Raw genomic sequence first — 21,944 nt, 5'->3', positions numbered from 1 at the left:
GACCATACAGGTTTGGACAGCAGTCATCAGTGAACAAGTCTGTTTGAAAATTAATCTTCATGTACACCTGGGCCCACTGCGACCGTTTCTGCTTGTGAGCTCTGGTTAGGGGTGACCTATGCACCCTTAACCAGGTTCATGCACCGCAAGCCTCTGGAAGATCCTCCACCTTGAGGTTCCAGAGGCACCAGCAGCTTCAAATAACTGTATGCTGCTTTGTAAGGGCATTTTAACAGCTGCTCTCTTAAGCCGATGAATTTGTCTAACAGAAACCTTCCTCATTTTGCCTTTATCTGTACAAACCCGTCTTTGTTCTGAATCAGCCATAAATCTCTTCACAGTACGATAAAGCTTCAGTTTTTGTTAAATATCTAATGTTTTCATGCAGCACTACACTATCTGATAATTTTCGTCAGCAGAGAGATCCTTTCTCTTTCCCATATTGCTTGAAACCTGTGGCCTGCTTAATAATGTGGAACATCCTTCTTAAGTAGATTTCCTTTAATTGAGCTCACCAGACAAACTAATCAACCCAGCTCTCTGAAATTAATTATAGTGATTCAAAGAGCCCTGACACACAATACCATCTATAAATTTAATAGCACAACAAAAAAAATAATCTTTATGACACTTAAATCCAATTTGCATAATAATTTGGAACACAGTGTTGAGTGGTATCATTTACCGTATGAAAACTTAAAAAAAATAAATAAACTGTTATTTTTTTGCACCCTTATTAAGACTCTTAAATCATTAATATTAAAACCATTAATATTAAAACTTCAACCAAAGCCTAGTTTACATGGGTATGAATTTGAAGCAATGGAGGACATCCAGTGGAAATTCAGGGAAACCCCATATTTGTCCCATTTGTGATTTGCTGATCAGGACTCAAAAGGCAGCAGTACTTGTACGGACTTATGGTGTTTAATCAGTAAACTGATTAACTCACAGAACACAAGGGAAACACCAGAACCAGGGCCACAAGCAACATTTGGATCTAGCAGTCAGAAAAATACAGAAAAAAAATTCTATAGATGTGATCATCTGATAGAAACCAGTTGTGTACAGTCAACTTAATGAATGGCATCTGGGTGAGGAGCAAAGCTAAGGAAGTGAGGATTTTAGATGAGTGACATCACATACAAATGGAATAACTAGAACAACAATAAACACTAAGTAAACACAGCTGCATATAGAAAACACTAAGCTAAAGTAAATCAGAGTACTGTACATGGAATCATGACAACTATATAACCACATTTACAGCTTGTAAACACAAACCAACATGCTCAGGTAAAAGAAAATGTGGCTGATGTTCTTACAGAGATGAACTGCATTAACAGTCTGATGTCTTAAATACTGAATATGTTTATGACTGATAAAGATGTGTTAAATTGTACATCTACAGGGCACCAATCTGTACAGGTATGAAACCTGCACAACTATATCATGTGAAAGAGTTGCCCTTTAACTGCCAACAAATCTTTTTCTATCTCTCTTGTTGGGATTGAGTCACTGCTTTCTTCATCCAGACTTTGCTCTTTCCATTTCATCACAATGTTGTCTTGAACATACAGGTGCAAAATGTGAACCATCACTGACCTTGAGTCCAGAGCCCAGACACTACCACCTTCCGGCTACATATAACCATAACCCACATTTGTCAGGGAAGAGCTGTTTTATATTCATGCCACACAGAATTTCTCAGCAGATAAATAAGGCCTTCCTGTAAAACAAAGCAATAAAAACTGACTTCCAATTTGGCCAAGTGTCACCTTGTGTAACCTCTCAGAAGTGTTCATATTATGGTTTTCATACTCAGAACCTCCTGGAACATGTAATTTTCTTCACATAACAACACATAAAAAGCATAAACTAAGATTTGAGACCCTTTCAGACTGACTTAATGGAATGTTTTGACCAGCTATACCTAACAATAAGCCAGTTGCAGTAATCTCACTGATCTTGTCTGTCAATCATCACCATTTCTTGTTTCTACAGAGTATCAAAAATGCTACCACATAAAAGATTTAAAAGAGGTGGAGCTAACCTTCCTTATAAGTGTGGTGGGATGGTGTTCCACCCTCCCCACTCTGTGCACCAGGTGCAGCTAGAAGCACACCGCTCATTGGTGGGCGGGGCAGATGGCTTTATGGTTGAGCAGGCCGCTGCAAGGTGTGTGTCTTTGTTTCCCCTGCTACATGTCGGCTGCCCGAGTGGTTTGTATTCTTGATCGGCTCATCTGAGATCGTAAGTGCCATTTGTGGCTGGGATTGTGGTTGGGTTTTGGGTGCTATCCCTGCCGTACGTTTCTGCAGCGTTGCTCTGCTGGCGTTAGCGGCTGCAGCTGGAGGTTGTTGCAGCATGCGGCTTCCATCTAGTCCTCACCTGCTGATCCGCTCCCTCTCTGGGTAGGCTGTGTTTCCACTCCTGGGTAAGCTACCTGCTATTTAGATTTTAATTTACTTTACCTGAATCCACAGTTAATAAGTTTTCTGTTTTAGGCACACGATTGTTTTGGAGCTGCAGCGCTTTGGATGCTCTGCTGTCTTGTCTTGCTGGTGGTTGTTTGGGCGACTCTCAACTAAACCTGTTCCTGCTTGGGCAGGCTAGTGGACGGGGCATGACTCCTGTCAACCTGTTGAAAGGACTCTGAAACCGGTCAACAACAATTTGTTTCATTTCTTGAAGTGTATTTCTTTTACTTTTGTCTTTGCTGTGCATTATTGAAATTACTAATTTGTTTTTTTTTTGTTTGATTTACTGATTTGTTTTCTTTTGCATTGCATGTTTTTTTTTCTTTTGTTGTTGGAATAATTAAGAGTTGTCCTTACTTCACATGATCTCTTTTTTTTCCAGGGACCGAGTAGTAGGCCTGAAAAACATGAAGCCATGTTTTTAAGAGAAATGTTTTAAGGTGATTGTTAAATATATTGTGTACTATTCAGTCTGTGTTCTGGTGCATGTTGTGTGGCCAATCTTCATTTGGCCACCACTAACACAGAGGTTGAGCCAAAGGCGTCACAGGAAAACACCTGGGAAAGAGGCAACGGAAAAGTATTACTTGAAGTTTTCTCAGAAAATAACCCGAAGAACTAGGGGCGCAGAGTACCAAAACTGGCAAACACTCTGGCGCTGAAGTGCTGGCAGCCCGCTCCTCATATACTCCTAGATGATGATGTGACTGATCACAGGTGCTCTGGATCCAGACAGCATGCACGCCCTCCAGGTAAGTGCAGCCTCTAGTGGATAGTGATGGAAGCAGCAGACAAAACAGAAAATCCCCACAAAGAGCCAAAACACCATTTCACAACAATATACGCTGTTGTTGCGCAACACCCCCCCTTCCCGCTTCTTTCTCTACTCTCTCACTCTCGTACTTCCTCTTCTGAGAGGGGAGATGTGCTACCAGCTCTCCTTCTTACGGGTTAATTGAGTTTCCTAAATCTGCTGGGATTTACCCTGTCCAGAACTGAAGTAAACTCTGTTTAAGCTGGTTTCGAGAAACGATTCGCCTGGTTTCTGACGGCCTACATCCAGGTGTCCCAACCTTCTTCCCCCTGTGAATTAGCCAGACTGAGCAGCCTACAGCCAACTAGTTTCACAGAGCACACCTGTTAACGGTCGCTCGTTCTCTATTTTACAACTTGCATTTGTTATTGAACCAGGTAGGTTTTAGTGACTCGGGCGAGTCCCAAGGATGATGTTTTACATATGGGCTATCAGCAACCTAAAAATATTTTCCACTTTTTCCTCTCCAGAATCAAACATCATAGCTATTTTACAACCATCAAAGAACTTTAAGGTGACTCATTAACTGAATGTCCACAACATCTTTTAGATTTTCTTTATGCTAAATATTTTATTAGTAAGGCATTTTTGCAAGGGTCAGTACAGCTTAATTCAGTAGCAGAAATAATCAAATAAGTAAAATCATTCATCTAGTCTATCTTTCCCTACTGCTGACAGTGAGAACTAAATAGGGAACCTTTGAGAGAGACGGACGGAGTATGGCGTTTTGAACCCCAGACCTGGCCTGATGATGAAGAAGGTGCTGCAGCAGGAGAAGGAAGTTGATCGACGAAGGCAGGGATCTCTATAGGTCTGATGAGCTTCTTCTCCGCATGGATGGTGAGGTCACACAGGACTTGGTGCTGGCAGGAAAAAAGGCACCAGTTCTTCTTTGTCTTTGCCTTTGTCTTCATCTTTGTCTTTGGGGTCTGAACCCAGCCGATGAGAGAAGTGCGATTTGAAGCCACAGGTTGTGGGCCTGACGGGTTGGTCCCCATGCGCAGGACAGTCTTCGGCTCTGTGGCCCCGGCTCTTCTTCAGCTGCAGAGTTCTTTGTCCATCTCGATCTTGGCTCGAAGCTGCCTGGAGGATCCAACCAAAGGTTCCTCTTTTGCACCACCTTTTATAGGGTTTATCCACCTTTTGGTGCGTTTGCATTGGCTAGCACTGTTGCTGGTCTTGTTTCATTGGCTGTCTGCTTGGACAGATGATCTCATATCCATCACTGTCTTACAGACATTATGTCCTGATGTCTGTGCTAATGTCTCAGGGTTGCTCAACCTCCTATGTCCCTTGCCTGCACGACCTTTTCTCTGAAAAGTTTACGTTGTTCAACAACCTGTTTCCAAATAAGGCGTTGGTCATCTCTGCTCTCCTGTTAGTTCCCCTTTTTCCCTTAACCTTTCACCTACCATCTACCTCCAACATATCAGTGATCTTTAATTGTAGTTACACCTTTTTACACCATTTCAAGTTCAATGTCAAAATCACATTTATATCACATTTATTTTCTTTAGCTTCTCTGATTTAGCATTCATTTATAATTTTTATAACCATAACTTATTAATTACTCTTATTATAATCTTAATGTGAGTTATTACATATGTTTTTCTGAAAAGAAACCAAGAATAATCCATGATTCTAATTATTTGATACCAAAGTTACAGTTACTTGTTTTTCTTGTAAGTGTTCTCACAAATGTAAGTGTAAATATTATTACAAGTAAACCAATATTAATATAAGTATTTTACTTTGAATCTTATCAAATTACTCAAAATATTTAGATTTTCTTTTTTAAAACTTTCATGCTTTAAAATAAGGAATAGTCTCAGCTATTTTTATAAATCTGCAGGCTGGAAACTTACTTCCTCTTTTTCCAGGAAACCTGCTTTTCCTGTTTCATGACTCTCTCTGACTGACTATGATTTCTTATGATTAGATAGAAAAAAGACGTAGAATTAAAGCAAAGTTTGCATGAGACAAAAACAACACACACAACCAGATTTATTTTATTGACACTTAAGTCTACTGTTGGGCCTTGATGTCACTTGAGTGATTCATTTTAAAGATAACTTTATTTATTATTACTGTTAAACTAAAATCTCCAGCATGGGGAAGTGGGATGAGCTCGGGTTTTCTTGACACCCCCTCCACGAGGTCAGACCTTTCCCATGCTGGGAGTCCATCACACTCCTGCAGTTTGCCGTCCTCATCCCCTGGAAAGAGAAGAAGTTCGTCTGGGATGTGAAGATGCAGATTCTTCATCCTCAGTTGTCACAAAGGGCTCAGTGTAGTCATCAAAACTCCACTTCTCTTGACACCCCCTCCTTGGAGTTTTGATTTCTCCCATGAGGTGATGAATGTCGAAGAAAACTTGGATCGCTCTGATTCTTCTACAGGAATCTTCGCTGGATGAACTGTCGGTTCTTCAGGATGTGGAATGGTTCTTTAGGGAAGGGAAGATGGGCTGAGACAGAAGGCCTCAAAAAAACAAATTCTGGCTGTTCAGCAGAGCAAAGCAAAAAGCATAAGCATCGTGACACTTTATCCGTAATCATGATCCTTTTCCATAGCTGGGGTCGTTAAGGGGTACTGGAGTTGTCGGAGGCATCAGGAATTGTCCAATTAAAAAACTGCAGTCCTTGGACCCCTTCATCAAAACTTACAGCCAGGTTGAAGTGTGATGAAGGTGGAAAAAAACCAAAAACAAAACAGTTCCTTCTTTGGATGCAATCCATCGTGTGGGACACAATTAAGTCCTCAGGTTGCTTGTAGGCTTGTAAAATAAGCTTCTGATGCCATGCATTGAGGGGTGAATTCAGCTTGCGTTTGGTTTGATAACACACATACACTGTAAAACATTTGAGCCGTCTTCAATTGTTTCTACTATCTTCTATTTGTTAAATCAAACAGATTCAGAAAGTTTTAGATTTTAAATCTAAATGTGTGAGTCCATTAAAGATAAATTTACTCGTAAGTTGTTTTAAGTATTTATTCATTCTGCAATCCTCTAAGAGTCGAATAAACTAGAGTTCCTAGGTCATCAAAAAAAAAAAAACCCTGTTCATACTGTAGGCTAGTAGGTTCATACTAAATGTTTCTGAGCAGAATTCATTATGATGTGAAAAAAAAAAATCATTATCAGATCAGAAATTTTATTAATGCAATTTGAAACAAAAATCTAAATAATTCTAAAGTTAAATAGACATCTACTTTAACTCAATATTGTGAATGAAACTAACAGAGAAATGTCTGCTCTCTAGGTGATGGCAGTTTTCTCCCACCTATTGTGAAATAACTATTTTGTTTCAATTTAAGGCATTAAGTAAAACGCAGAATTCAAGACTAAAAAAAAAATTCTAGATAACTTGTCTCTTGTTGTTAAATCAACTTCATAAACTAAATTCTGAGATAAAACCAAAACAATTTTGTGGACTTGAACTACATTTTCAAGGCAGCAGGTGGACTCTCATTTTCAAATTAAACCACCTTCAAATGTTTCACAGTGTACAAATGGCATCTCCTCTTCTTTAAAAAACAGATTTCCATCCATACCTTCCAGGTGTTGGGTCTGACTTCAATGCCTTGTTACAGGATGGATCTTGGTGATTTTCTATGACGCCGCTTCTTCCTCACGACTTCAGCCCCTTTTCCAGTTTAATCCATCGGGTTGTGACAGGAGTTCTTCTTTAGCATAGTCCAATTTGGGGATGAGCTCGAGTTTTCTTGACAACGCATATAAAATATGACAAAAGAAATTTGACTTTGTAATTTAATGCCTTGAAATTGGGCCACTGTCTCTTTAAAGACTTTGGCTCTTTCTGGAACTCTACCCACAGGAATTTATCACAACATAGTTCCTGTATTAACCCTTTAACAATGCTTTTACCAGCATTGCATTGGGTAGTAGAATGACCTCTGAAGATGCGCAGTTCGACCAGGTGTTTGCTAATTCCTGCTGGCTAGTCTGGAGGAGCTGAGTGGGGGAGGGCTCCTCTGTGAGGCGGAAGCCCCGAAGCTTGGAAACTGTAGCTCCAATGAGAACCTTTGTCCACCCAGGCGTTTTGCACAGCTGAATGGTTGCCACAAGAGATTAAAGGATTTCTCAAAAATGCATGCAAGAATCAAAGCAACAATCCAGGTATGTTTTTTATGTTTTTATGATATTTGATCTTATATAATTTTACACTTTTAAAGAATTCTTTTGAACTGAGCAGAAAAAAAAGACAAGTTTATGATCTGTTGTCCCAATATCTATTCCAGTGGAAAATTACGTCCTTTACATTAGCATAAAACAAATCAAAATTTTAGATCTATGTTAATCTTTGTTTTGTACACAATACAAAATAAGAGTCAATTGTACAATGTGATGAAATACTAGGGAATAAGGGAGGAAGAAATGAATTGTAGGCATAAATTCAAATGGGAACACTCTCCCTCAATATCTGAATCACCTCATTATGCACCTCCATTCCAGCCTATTGGCGCCAGTCCTCTTCTCATCTCCTCCAATTGTCAGGCATCGCTTCCTTCATAAGGTCCTGTCTACACCTGCTCCTCAGCTAAGCTTCAAGAACTCATTGACTTCTATTATCATTCTAAGACTGTCTGAATCAAAATCAAACTTTGATTCACATGATTTTGCCACAGAGATCCCTAGTCCTTTCATTTGTGTTTTTGATTAGAACAAAGAAACGTGGATGTCACTGTCCCGCAGTATCCAATGTAAAAGGAAGTGCTGGTAGCTCACTAAGTCAGCCCACTAAGAGCTCTGCAGGGCTGTATCCATTTTGCAGCTCTAAGTGAGAAGAGCTAAAAAGCGGTCTGCTGCTTTCATTAACAGGCGTTTTATAACTTTAAAATATTCATTTGACACAGGGTGTCTTATTGATTAAGAAAGTTTTAATTTTGGTTGAATTACGCAGCTACGGTATGTTCTACTGAAAATGCATAGGCACATGCTCTGTATTGCAGCCCGCAGCAAAATATTTTCCTTTTCCAGCAGCCATTATGCAGTGGTGAAACCAGCAGAACAAACAGTGTTGTCTTATAAAGAAGTGGGTGGAGCTCAACTACAGTAGCCAGGTGATGTAACAATATATAAGATTTTAAAACAGGTCGTTTTGCAGACACCGGCAAAACATTTACTTATTCCCAAAAAACATCCAGGTGTTTTTTTTTTGTTGTTTTTTTTTGCTCTTGGACAGTTTCTAGAAGCAGTAAATGCCCAAATGGAAGGACAGAAACATGAAAAAACTGAATCTTTAATGTCATAGACACTTTGTAATTCTTCCTGGTGCTTTGTGTTGGTGGAACTTGGAAAGATGATAAATCAAAATCTAACGTTTTTAGTCATTGTAAACTTAATTCTATTATCAATGCAGTCATCTCATAAATCACACAATTAGTTTAGTACAGAAGTTTTTCTCTATGCACTTTTTATTTTTATTGCAGTCTGTAATGGCAATAAACGCAGAGCACTTCCTTTTATTGCTTACAACCCATTACATGAAACAACCTAATATTGTACATGTCTAAACTGGTTTCTTTACCATTAAGTTGGAGTGTGATCTTCAATTGTCATTTATTCACTCAAAACACCATTCTGGTCTGTGTAATCATGTTCATAAATATTTACTTTAATTGAAATATTCCAGTGTTTAGAACAGTCTCATTCAGTATTCACCAAATGCATTTGTTCCTGTCTTTTCCAAGAGTAAAATATAAACATATTTACATTATTCTTTTTCACAGAAAGGTGACAGCACCTCTATTTTTAAACTGTGACCACAGTAATATAAGTCAGTATGCTCCATTCTACTACACTAACTCTGCTGCTAATTGATCTTAAATGGGACAAATAGCTGGAGCATTACAAGGGGAAGAAGTGGCTCATGACTGAATTACCCAGGGTGCAGCAGTACTGGATCACTAATAACCCAAATTATATATTTGAAGATTGAATTATTCCAGGTAAAGGTGAATTGAGTTGCTTTAAGAAACTGCTTAGTCATGTTTACTTTGCAACAGTTTCAAATGCCACTTCCTGTTGGACCTAAAGCAAATGCAGCAAATTAAATGCAGACATCTTAACATCCATCCATTTTCTAACACCCTTGTCCCTAGTAGGGTCGGGAGGGGTGCTGGTGCCCATCTCCAGCTAACGTTTGGGGCAAGAGGTTGGGTTCACCCTGAACAGGTCGCCAGTCTGTTGGAGTCCTCTTAACATTTCTATTATAAAAGAAATCACATAGAAATGTTGTGAATTTTTTTCAAGTCAATTGTGTACTTTTTCTCTTTCCGCTTTACATACCTGCAGTTAATTCTTTTGGAGACATGAATCTTTATGATAGTAATGTGTCAGTGGTGATAATTATGATAGACCTGGAAATATTTAGCAAATGAATGATGTCATGAGGTATAGTTACTTGTTTTCACCCAGATAACTACTTTGTCTATTCTTGTATTGTACCATTTTTGTCTTGTTGGGGTGATCTTTCCAATTAGCTATGTACAATATCATCTAAATATTTGACATATTTTATTCACACACACCCACACACATGCATAACACACTTAGATATGTGTATTACTGTATACTGAGTGTGTGTATGTTTTTTTTTTTTTTAACTTGTGGAACTTCCACCCACATTGGGGCTTTAGCTATGAAAGCAGGTGGGTGTCTGAGTAACCGCATCAACTCCTGTTCCATCAGACTTGTTCTGGGTGTTTCCTGTGCAGAAAAGGAGATGGGCAGACGTAGCAGAAGACTCTGAGGGAAACGTCCTCATGAATAATAATGAATACTGGGGCCCTGAACGCAGGCTGTAAGAGTTTTATTGGTGTGGGATAAATCCATACTGTAAGCCTCATCTGCTGGGAACCTGGCTACCCAAAGCTGGTGTCACCCCTAAAAATTTATAGATGCAAAACAGAGAGAAGCAATCAGCTATGTGCTAGTGTCTACAAGGTGCCTTGGAAATTCTGTCCTTAAAAAAATCGGTGTGAAAGATGACATGCTGCATCACAGACAGTCTGTCCTACAGAGACCTTTGTCATGTTTACAATCTCTTCTGTCACTGAGGCAATAATACACCGTTTCTCAATTATTTTCTGTCACCTCCCATCTCTCTCCCAGGATTCAGAATTTTTTTTACCCCTCCCCCACTTTCACAAATTGAAATGCTATTACAAATCTGATATTTAATAATTCATCTGCACAAACCACTTGTTTGTTCAGATGTTTTATAATCATTTCAGCTGATTATAAAACAGCTAAAATGACTCATTGTACCTAATTTTATTGATTTAAATCTCAAAACTATTTCCAAGTTCAGTTTATTTACTCAATCAGCATTTAATCAAGCCTGCTAAGCTTGTGGGATTCTCAAAAGAGAAAATGTGCAAATAATTTGCTGGGTTGAGCATTTTTTGACTAACACAGTAAAACTTTATAAAATTGTTATCATTGTTATACGTGTCAGCTTCTTCAGCTCATTTTCCACAAGGTATAAAGTTTTTATTTTACATTTTTTGTGCAAAATTTGCAAGCTCGTCAGGAAAAGTGTATAGCATTTTACATTCACAGTAAATAGGCTTCATCTATTTCCTGGCCTTTTTCTGTGAGCTATAGTTATACCTCACAAATGTGTGTGGGAGTGTGTGTGTCGATCATCAGTGCTGACAGTGTTATTGTCTCATATCAACCTATTAGCCTTCTTTGAAGTTAGCTAACACTACAGTAGTTATCAAACCAAGCTAGCTAACATTACTGCCTTTACTTTATTGTGCATCATTAAATGATGCACAATAAAGATCAACTAGAAATTCATTTTTTCTTCCCTGTCATAGTAGAAAACTATTGAGTACAGTCTGCACTTTCACCCACTGGATGCAACTAACTGAAACTGTCTTCAAGTACTTTGTCAGTTCCAGAGTAACATTTTATTGTTCTCTTACAGACTTGTTGATCTTTTAAATTATTTCACTTTTTAGGATCACGCATAATCCCTAACTGTAACCAAATGCTTGACTGGTAAATATTTGATTCAGTTTCTCAATCAAATAAAGATACATCCAATCCAAGCCTTCATTGTAATTCTGCTTGTCTTTTGCTTGTCCTTTCTTCTGTTGCCAGCTGCTTTTCTGAGCAGCTTTTCTCTGGTTTTCATTCATTCAGAGTCTTTTTCCAAGATCCTGATTGGAGGGATCTCTGTGGGATTTACCAGAGATGCCGAAAGGGGAAATGCACACTCATCAAGCTCTGAGAGTGGGGGACCATGTATTCTGCTCCCATCTACAGTATATACCTCATGAACATTCACTCCCTGGCAAACAAAACAGACTATCTGCCACCCTTTGCTTCACTGAATGCTGGCTCCATGATCACATCCTGGGATGAATCTTTGTTGCCAGCAAAAAAGGTTTCAAGCAGAATGCAACATGTAGAAAGGTGTAATTTGCTTGTGTATGAATAAAGGCTGGTAAGACCAGTAGTTCTCACCATGGGCATCATCTATAAACATATTCAACTTTCATACTGAAAGTCTGCAGCCAGGTAAAATCTGAAACTTGTGACAAAAGAAAATTCAGATGTGTACTATGTGCATGGTTATTAAGCAAGTTTTAGTTTTGACCATATCATAATTTTTATGCATATTTTCCAACTCCAAGCTGTATAAACATGAATGCTTATTGAATATAAACGTATCAGCTGATGGAGCTGTTAATGAGGTAGGATGGAGCCTAAGGAGATCAACACCCTATATAACGGTGTGCATATTTTTTAGGCAGCTTCTTTGCATCAGGAAAATGGGTAGAAAAATAGATTTAAGTCACTCTGAAAAGTCCATAATTGTAAAAAGTCTGTCAGAGGGATGCAGCACTCTTGAAATTGCTAAGATATTGGAGCGTGATAACAAAACCATCAACCGTTTTGCTGCAAATAGTCAACAGGGTTGCAAGAAACGTATTGAGAAAGAAAGACGTAAATTAATTGCCAAAGATTTGAGAAGAATCAAACATGAAGTTACCAGGAACCCATTATTTTCCAGTGTTGTCATAGTCCAGAACGGCAACCTACCTGGAGTTCCAGAAGTACAAGATGTTCAGAGACATGGCCAAGGTAAGGAAGGCTGAGACCCAAACACCACTGAACAATACATAAAAGTTGAAGACTCTAATATGTTATGAAAATCCATAATTTGTGAAAAAGCAGTGTTGTGATGTTACAATAGTCATCATATATAATTTTTTATGAGCAGCTGACTGGGAGTACTCTGAATGTTTCAGAAAACACATTTAAAGCAGATTCATTGCTCTGAATGGTGCAGACCAACATTAAAATCAAAGTCTGATTTTCAAATTCAATCTGGAGAGACTCAGACGGAAAAAACAGCGATTAAAAAGGTTTATTGACATGCATGAATTTAAAGTTCTTTGGCGCTCGGGCCCCGGCTGAGGACATCGAGCTGTGAATTGCAATAAGCTCGGATGAGCATTCCCGATGTAGGTTAGGAATGTCATCCCCCGGGACCCGACACGGTGGTGGAGGTCGGTGAAGGATGCGAGCCTGAAGAGCCGGGAGAGTGGAGGTGGAGAAGAGGTGGAGGAGGGTTGAGCGCAGCTGGAAAGCGGAAGATGCCATGAATGGAGGTCCTTATCAACTGGGCCTTGGTCGGTGATTTTACGTGACTTGGTCCAGCGTTGATAGGTCGGCGGCAATGAGCGGGACGCGCTGATTGGATGATGCAGGTGGGGCTAAAGAGTCCTTCAGTTTGAATTTGCGCCTAGGCTTCACATCTTCAGTAAGTTAAAGAACTAAAACTAAAACTCTATGTAATTATTTTGTATTGCCCTGCTACCTTGACAACTGATCATTTAATCTATCCATGCAATTAGTGTGAAAAGGGACACAAAATCTTTTTTTTTTTTTTTTGACAAGAGCACAGTTGGTGTCAAGTGAAGAAAACAAGCACTGTGGATTGTACACTTTCGAGGGCTTCTCCAAACCATGAAAAATTAATGAATAGCCAGCAGAGATAACAGCGCTACATTTTTAATGCGCCTTGTCACCAGCAGGTCTACTGCAGGAGTCCCCAGAGATATTGATTAGCTGGTATAGAGTGACAGATGACACCCATGGGGGTACAGGAAAAAGAGAGTGAGTCCTGTTGTGGCTGTTGTCTGCTAAACATACTCATCAATATGTCATTATACATTGACAGCACCTCAGGGCGTTTAATGGAGTGTTTGGAAAAGTGATTGGGTTCCTAATAGCTCGAGCATTGACGATCATCACGAGCGTCATGTATAAAATAGTGCACAGCATTCACGCTAAAAATTAGTGTATGGGCAAATTTAGAAAAGTGCGACATGCAAACCCCCCCCCCCCCCCCCCCCCCCAAAAAAAAACAGATGTACGTATAAAGTCGTGTACACACATGTGGCTGCACGCCTTTCCTTTATACATTCCAATTTTTGCGAGAAATAGAGCACAGCTGCTGGTCTGCCCTATTGCTTCCTTTAAATACATATGAAAATTAGTATAAATTCACAGTAACTGTCACCATGTGTGCCAATAACCATGGCAACGGTCCCGGCTTGTAGTAGTGAAAGTAGTTATAATAATAATAGTAGTAGTAGTAGTAGTAATATATTTTATTGAAAAGGTGCTTTTCAGAGCAAAAAGGTCACCTGACCAAAAAAAATATACAGTATATATACAGTACAGACCAAAAGTTTGTACTGTACACACTTTCTCATTGAATTCAATGAGAAAGTGTGTCCAAACTTTTGGTCTGTACTATATATATATATATATATATATATATATATATATATATATATATATATATATATATATATATATATATATATATATATAAACAATACATTTTACAAAAAAGAAAATAAAGAGTTTACTTTTTTTGCTTGAGGAAAAATGCTGACATTAAACAGTTATGAAATGATGAGACCTTTTGATGATTGGTTGCAAAAACCTTTTACCAGCTCCAAATAGCAGAAACATGTTGGTAAAGCACAAAAAGATCAGCAATGTTGACGCTGTATTCTTAGCCATGCTATTGATTTTAGATTTTCCAGACCAATTTCAGTCAAAGATTGGCTTTTCAATGGTTGCTCCAGTTACCAACTGTTGCATCACAGCTAGTAATGAGGTTGCTTAAACTACAAAATCAAAGAGAGAGTGGAAAAAATGGGCAGTTTTTATGGTGCTGATTGAAATGTGATAATAAAATAAAATAACACATGTTGAGCCTCCAGCCATGAAGAACTATTAATCCCACAATAACCATTCCATTTCCTCCCATTTTAACCAGTGCCTGTCCTGCTATCTTAAATCTTTTCAGCATGCCTTCCTTTTCCACCCTGCATTTCCCAAAATACGTGTCTCTGTCTCTTCCTCTTTACAATGCTCTCAGCCTCTCACAACCTGGTAGGGTTCTTCCCTATCAAGTTATATAAATACATGCAACCCTACTGCAATCTGTGCCATATCATCTGCCCATCACATCTTTTAACCTCCTCCAACATGTAAATATACAGTTTACATAGGTGCCTACCTATGTAAACTGGTAGGCACCTATGTGCCTACCAGCACATGTGCCTACCACATGTGCTGGTGGGCACATGTGGTAGGCCCTTGTAACCCTTGTAACCCTTGGTTACAAGGGTTACAAGGGTTACAACCCTTGTAACCCTTGTAACCCTTGGTTACAAGGGTTGCTTGTAACCCTTGGATACAAGCAACCCTGTATCCAAGGGTTGCTTGGATACAGGGTATTGTATCCAAGCAACCCTGTGATGACTGCACTTTTAGAGTATCCTTTTTTACCACTGTGTCCCACCCATGTCGTCAACGATGGACCCAGTCCTTAAGGCCTGGTGTCCAGAAACGTTTACATGTGTCCCTGAATCAGCAATTATCTCCTCAGTACACAGTCAAGGTTTCAGAGTCCTGAAAATAACCTGGTCTCAGGTTGAAATAGAAATGCATCTAATATGTCAGATGTTGCTGAAACAACTGTAGAAGTGTTTACAATATTATTTAAAAGACTCATTGCTTATATCAATGACTTCTGCTCAGACATTTTTCCTTGTATGAGTGTCAGTCATTACAACATAAAGTTATGTGTTGCTTCATAAAAAGGAAAACTGAAAAAAAAGTTATGAAAAATAACAGATCTGTTTTTAAAGGTTTGCTGCCATGAAGCAGCTGTTATGTATTTCTTTGATAGAAATATGCTAATTAATCAAAGCTATCATTATTGAGGACAACACAACAGGACCGGACATTAAGCCAAAAAGTCACAAATGGCACAACAATTATAAGAATACATGTTTAATTAAATTCAGTTTGTATCAATGAAATGTTATATGTAGTTTTTTTTTCATGTACTGTAGCTGAACACGGCTGCATGCACCTGAAGTGAAAGTAATGGGAAAGTAAAAACAAACAGGAGGAAGGTGTTTCTTTGGAGATAAGGAGTGCTTGGGCTAAAGCTGCATGTGTGGATTTGTGCATAGATGGTTCCTGTTTACTTTCCGTATCTTTTTATTAGGTCAAGGTATGAGGCAGTTTCATAGGCCTGGAACAGTGAATCAGTTTACTGAGAAAGAACAGACCACACAATCAGACTCACATCAGGCTGGACTGTGACTTAATATCAGGGATATTCATTTTGTTTTTTTTTTCTGTTCTGGTGGTTCAGAGGAGTAATGTTAACTACAGGAATATAATTACATTTATACAACAAATTCACTGCTTATTTTTAACTAGTTCTGTATAAATTATTGCTGATGCTAGTGATAAGAACTTGAATAATTAATGCCAAGAACTTTAGTTTAACATTTCCGCATATTAATTTTGCCCTTCACAGATCATTTTTATTGCTCTGACTAAATCAACTGAGTCTACTGAAAAAACAAAACAACTTTAAAAAAATAGTCTAACTCATAACCTTCCTCTATTCGATTTACTTATTTTTCTCCACTAAAATATAGAAAAAAAGACAAATATTTAGCTGTGATGAACCACACTCATGTGAAAGCTGTGCTGCTTCCTGCCACAGATACAGACTTGGCTATCAGCATTTTCAAGACTCATATCAACCCTGACATTTCAACATATTTATGCTTTGTATTTCAGTGGTAAATAATATGATGCAACTGCAAAATAGTCAAATCTTGAATCTGCAGTATAAATTAAACAGTTGAAACATTTCATTTGCAATTTCAAAGGATACTCAGCTACTGAAAGACTCACTTTGTGTCGGAGAAATAATAGCAAACTGCCTCATGCTAAGTGGTGCTCTGACATAAATGCTCTGACATAAATCAAAAAAGCCTCTGTGTGGCTGAGATTTCTCCGGTCTCTTCTTCTACCTCCTCTGTTTCTGGTGCAGACACACTTTGGCATCATGAAACTATTGTCCTCTTTAGAGCCACATATTTTTGTTGGTATATGAAAACATTGCAATGGAACTGTGTTCATTGTTTGATCCTACTTATGTCATAAATGACAATGGCCACATTGTCAGTTTTTAAAAACTCCCCAGTTTCTAAAACCTTTTGTATGCACAGTGAGGACATGTACAAGTATTTCACATATGAATTTCAATTTAAGTAAAAAGCTTTTTCTAATGCACTTACACATTTCTAAATAAGAAATAATTTCCCAGTATCTAAAGAAACTTCAAATGCTTACCTTCTGTGGGGAAGTTATTATGATTCAATTACAAACCTTCTATCCATTTTAGTACCCATAGTGTCAAATAAATCCACTTAATGCTCATGAGCTACAAGATACCTTACAAAAGCTGAGGTGTATTATCTGACACAGGAGTCTACAACTTTGAAAAAAGTAAACTTTTGTTGTCTTAACGGTGAAGCTAAAGGAAGCTCTGCTCTACCCTTTGATGTATCACACCTCCTAAATCATTCTAAGACAAAGTACTATTTGTCTAACTGGCATGTATTTTAGTTATGCCAGATAGTTACTAACCCTGCATAAAATGGAAAATTTTTATTACATTCCCAACAAAGTAACTGTATGCAGTCTTCACTTGGGAGGTAGAAAAATCTGTAAACTACAGATTTTTACAGAAAAGGGAAACAACTCTCTTACTGCATGAATATACTGTAACTGACCATAATGAAAACCAGTTGGAGATGTACCAACATGGCTCAGTGTAAAAACACCCCATAATTAAACATCAGCTTATGGAGTCACATTTTTTAAATAATTTAAGTGATGATTGCTATGTTGCTATGGTTAGTCTTTAGAACAGAATGTGTGGTTGTCTTTAGGACTTCTAGTTTGGTCTTTGTTCTGATGATTTCAAATATCTCTTAAGCCAAAAATAAACTATTCCATATAGCAGCAAGTCCACCACTGAATGTAAAAATGAGACAAATAAGACAAAAAAAGTCACTGCTTTGTAGTGGCCTAGTTAAAATCTGTACTAAAACTGGACTGAGATGTTATTTCAAACATATTGTTCATGTTTGAAGTAAATTCGACATAAGAGTGGGACAAGATGCTTCCACAGTGATGTACATAAACAAAACCTAATAAGTACATAATAAATATATCAGTTTGGAGATGAAGGCTATATTAATTAATAGAGGGCACATTGTAAGTTTTATTGAGTGACAATTACAAACCACTTGGAAGACAGATTGTAAGACACCCATTTTGTGTCTAAAAATAAACTAAGGTTTTATTTTTTCTGCAGTGCATCAAGGCACAGACACAGTTAATTTTGAGTAGGAAAATTAACCACTTTAGCTCCACAAATTACTCATTACTCATGCTAGCATCTGGATGTACAAGTGACAAACCAATAAACAACAAAATCACAAAGAGCTACATCTCAAAATGTTGTGAGTTTGACTATTCCTATGAAAACATGGGAATAGTTTTCATCCCAGAAATCCATCAGATCCAACTGGTTCTTGTGGAAAAACAGCCTGCTTGGTTTTGCTCCAACACAATTGTGTAAGTATCCCACACTTAGCCAAGTTACACAAGCACAAACACTAAGTAAGCAGATTGAATCTGGGAAGCCTACACTGAGTTTGTCCAGTGATAACTGGCCATGTTATCATTTTCTGTACAAGTTTTACAAATCTTCCATCTCTCTCATCTCCATTAGCAAACACTTACAAGCTGCTCATTTCTGGGTTTCCAACACACTCTTTTGGCTCTCCTTATTTTCAGAAACTATAATAAGTAGGTGGGTGTAACAAATGCACACCTCCCAGGAATTTCAGACAGTCTTCTTCAAATGTGCTTCTAGAATGGTTGGCACAGGATATGGATACATTTAAGTACAAGCTGTCAGCCTGTTGCTTACATGACATTGTCCAGAATTGTTGCCACGCCAACAGCAGTAAATCGAGCCTGCCTTTGCTACTGAAACTGTATACTTATCTCAATCTTGGATTTGTGGTTTTATACAATTTCTATAAAAACCAAACCACATTGTAAAAGTCAAGGAAGCTGTAATAATTGTGACAGCTAGTATTTTAATATAACATTTAGCTGAAGGGCAATCAGCCATAAAAATGAAAGGTTTTAAAAAAAGAAGTGAATATAGATTATATGTTACTAAAGTTAATAAGTAGCATGAAAAAACAGCTTAGTATAATTAGATTCCAATGTGACATTTATTGTTTATATTGTAACCAATGTACAGTATAAACATCACTACTGTTTACACATATGATGAATTAACAATGTCAGCAGATACCACCACTCAGTGGCTGGGGCATGTCTACTGTAAGAATATGTGGAAGTGAAGTTTTAGGACTACAAGTTAATCTTTGTCTCCATCAAAACATGACAAAATAAAACATGCTCATATACTGGTGTGACAATCAGTGGCCTTTTTGAAAAGAACTTGATTTACAACCATCATGGCAGGGAGTTCTCAATCCTCTGCAAATAAGCACTTAAGGTCTTTTCAGACATCAAATCCCAGTTTTTAATTCATTCATTAACTCATACAGTTAGCAGTACTAACGGGCTCAAAGTTGAAAAGGAACTTAAGATCTTAAAACAGCGTACTACAAAATAGCCACCACCCATTTTAATCAAGAACCTAATATGGAATCGGATCATACTACATAATTGTCATCATGTGGGGAAAATACAAAGCAAAAGCAGTCTATGTTTACTTCACTGTTGCTGTTGAGGGGTTGCTGCTGCTGATAGTGCTGAGAGCTCTGTTGATCTGAGAGTGTACTTGTTGAAAAGACTATAGGAGAGATTGTCGCTGATTATAAGGTATATAATGAAATAAGCAAATTTGGTACTGTTTTACTGAATAAATCCTAGTAATATCAAACTGATTCCATAGCAACTCAGCTGAATACTGTTTTACTGTCAGGTGAAGGTGGGCGGAGGCGGGTGGTACCAGGGGATTAAAGTGTCACGGTGGAAGTCAAAATCATGTTTCTTTATATCAGGTTGCCTGACCTATAAATTCATAAGAACAATTATGAATATAAATAAAACCGTTTTTTGTGACTTTGTCATCAGATCTGTGTTTTTATTCCTAAGTTGAAAAAAATATTCTTGGCCATATTATGAAAGCTGGAGGGTGCAGTTCCTCCCCTCCCTACACAAAACCTGCTCAAATTTGAACAGCTGGTTGAGAAATGAGGTCTAACTGGGATAGAATTGGCCTTCAACAGCTACAGCATAGAGCATTAAAATATTATGTGATTAGACTCCCAATTGTTTGTGGATTCTTTCACTTTTATTTTTCATCTTCCTTTTTTGTATTATTTAGTATTTGTGATTGGTACATGATGTGCAGTTCTTTCATCTTTCATCTAGTTGGTACACACTTAGATGAAACACTCTCACTTTGCTCCTTTTTCAAATTTTAGAATAATAATTTATAAATTATAAAACCTGTAACATAACTTATTTTTTAAACTAAAACGAAAAAATGTATTAATCAATTACTCCTCCCTTTTATATAACAGTGTATGCTTGGGTTAATATCATTCACTGGAATAAATGTGGGAAGATTTCATGCCAGAAGTTCTTTTATGGGAAAAAAATAAATTAGAATTTCATATTCCTGACAGATAAAGAGCAATAGCCGAAAGCCATAACTGTTTTTCCTGCGTTTATCCTACAATGTTTTGCTTCACTCAATTTGTCATGCAGCTTTCAAGGTCCACTTTAACGCAGGAGCAGCTCTACATCTAGCAGAGCTTGTGATCTGATATTGGTTCCAGTGCTAATTAGTAGCTTCCCATTTCCCAGGAAACCTGGTCCATCTGTGTCCTGTTCTGGCTCAGTTCCATACAGTCACCTGTCATGCCAGGAAACCCACAGTAGTCCAGATGTCCATGACTCCAACAGTTCTCTTTGCTGCGCTTCTAACTATTTCTTCCTGCTATGAAGAGATCTTTAATCATTTTTTTTTATGGTTGCTCTGAAGATGCTTGGGATGAAGTCCTAGCTACAGTATTTTTGCATTAGTTTTTTAACTAAATTCTGAAAGCTTCTTGCAGCACTGGTGTTCAGAAGATCACACAGTTCCTACAATAACTTATTGTAAAGCTCAAATAAATATAATAATCTAATGTTTCTATTCCATCTATCTATTGTTTGTTATGATTTTATCCCTGACAGGGTCACAGGTCGGCAGATGTCTGTCCAACAAAAGAACAGGCTACACAATGGCTAAGCATAATCTTTACTGAGTTGATCATTTTTCATAGTAAAATTGTCTTGAGATGAGTTGAATTTTTATCTGACTTTACCACATTGTATTGGACAAGTGATAGATTGAATATTTTTTTTTACAAACCAAGTTCAAATAAAAGAATGAAATAGACTTTATGTCTGTGATTTTTTATTTTTTTTCCAATGAAGAAACATATTAAACCAAGTCCAAAGTGGAGACAAAATCCAAACAGGCTAAACCTCTCACACTGAGATGAAGGGTCAGAAATCATGCAAAGAATGAATGTAATAGAGCAATACTTTGTTGTTATACCACAGTAGGAATGGTTTGGCTATGAATAGCTAAACATATTTGTTGAGAGAAAATATCAATTAAACTACTATTTCAGATCAAAATTACCACGTCAGGGCACCACTTAGTTATTGGGGAAAAACATTATGTCATGGTGATTGTTTTTAACTCTTGTTGTCTTAGCACAACACTCAGAGAAATGGACAGATGGACAGCGGGGGAGGCTTGTTCCATCAGATCATCAGTTCCTGAAACCACAAGTAAAGCAAAATATTGTAAAAGTGAACATGGGGTCATTGCGACCCCACCAGACCACACACTGAGTAAAAAGCTTGTGGCATTCCTGTCTCTTAAAACCACAGGATGGCTTAAATACCTGCCTGCTAACAATAATGTATTAATATAACAATAAGTGAATCAGTGGTGTTTTTGAACAGGAATCTCCTACACAGTCAGACAACTTCTCTCTGATATACAATAGTTTATCTTGTATATAAGATTGAATTAACAAAGATAATTCAATCTTCCAGTCAAGTACATTAATCAACAAAGTAATATAGGAGAAAAACTATCTATCTCAACTGTGCCAGTAGGAGCTCCTTCCATCTCTGATTGGGAGAGAGAGAGACA

The sequence above is a fragment of the Xiphophorus hellerii genome, chromosome 15 (assembly GCF_003331165.1).
Source record: "Xiphophorus hellerii strain 12219 chromosome 15, Xiphophorus_hellerii-4.1, whole genome shotgun sequence".
Classification (NCBI taxonomy): Eukaryota; Metazoa; Chordata; class Actinopteri; order Cyprinodontiformes; family Poeciliidae; genus Xiphophorus; species Xiphophorus hellerii.
The sequence above is the reverse complement of the archived record's forward strand: the minus strand, read 5'-3'. Positions refer to the sequence as shown.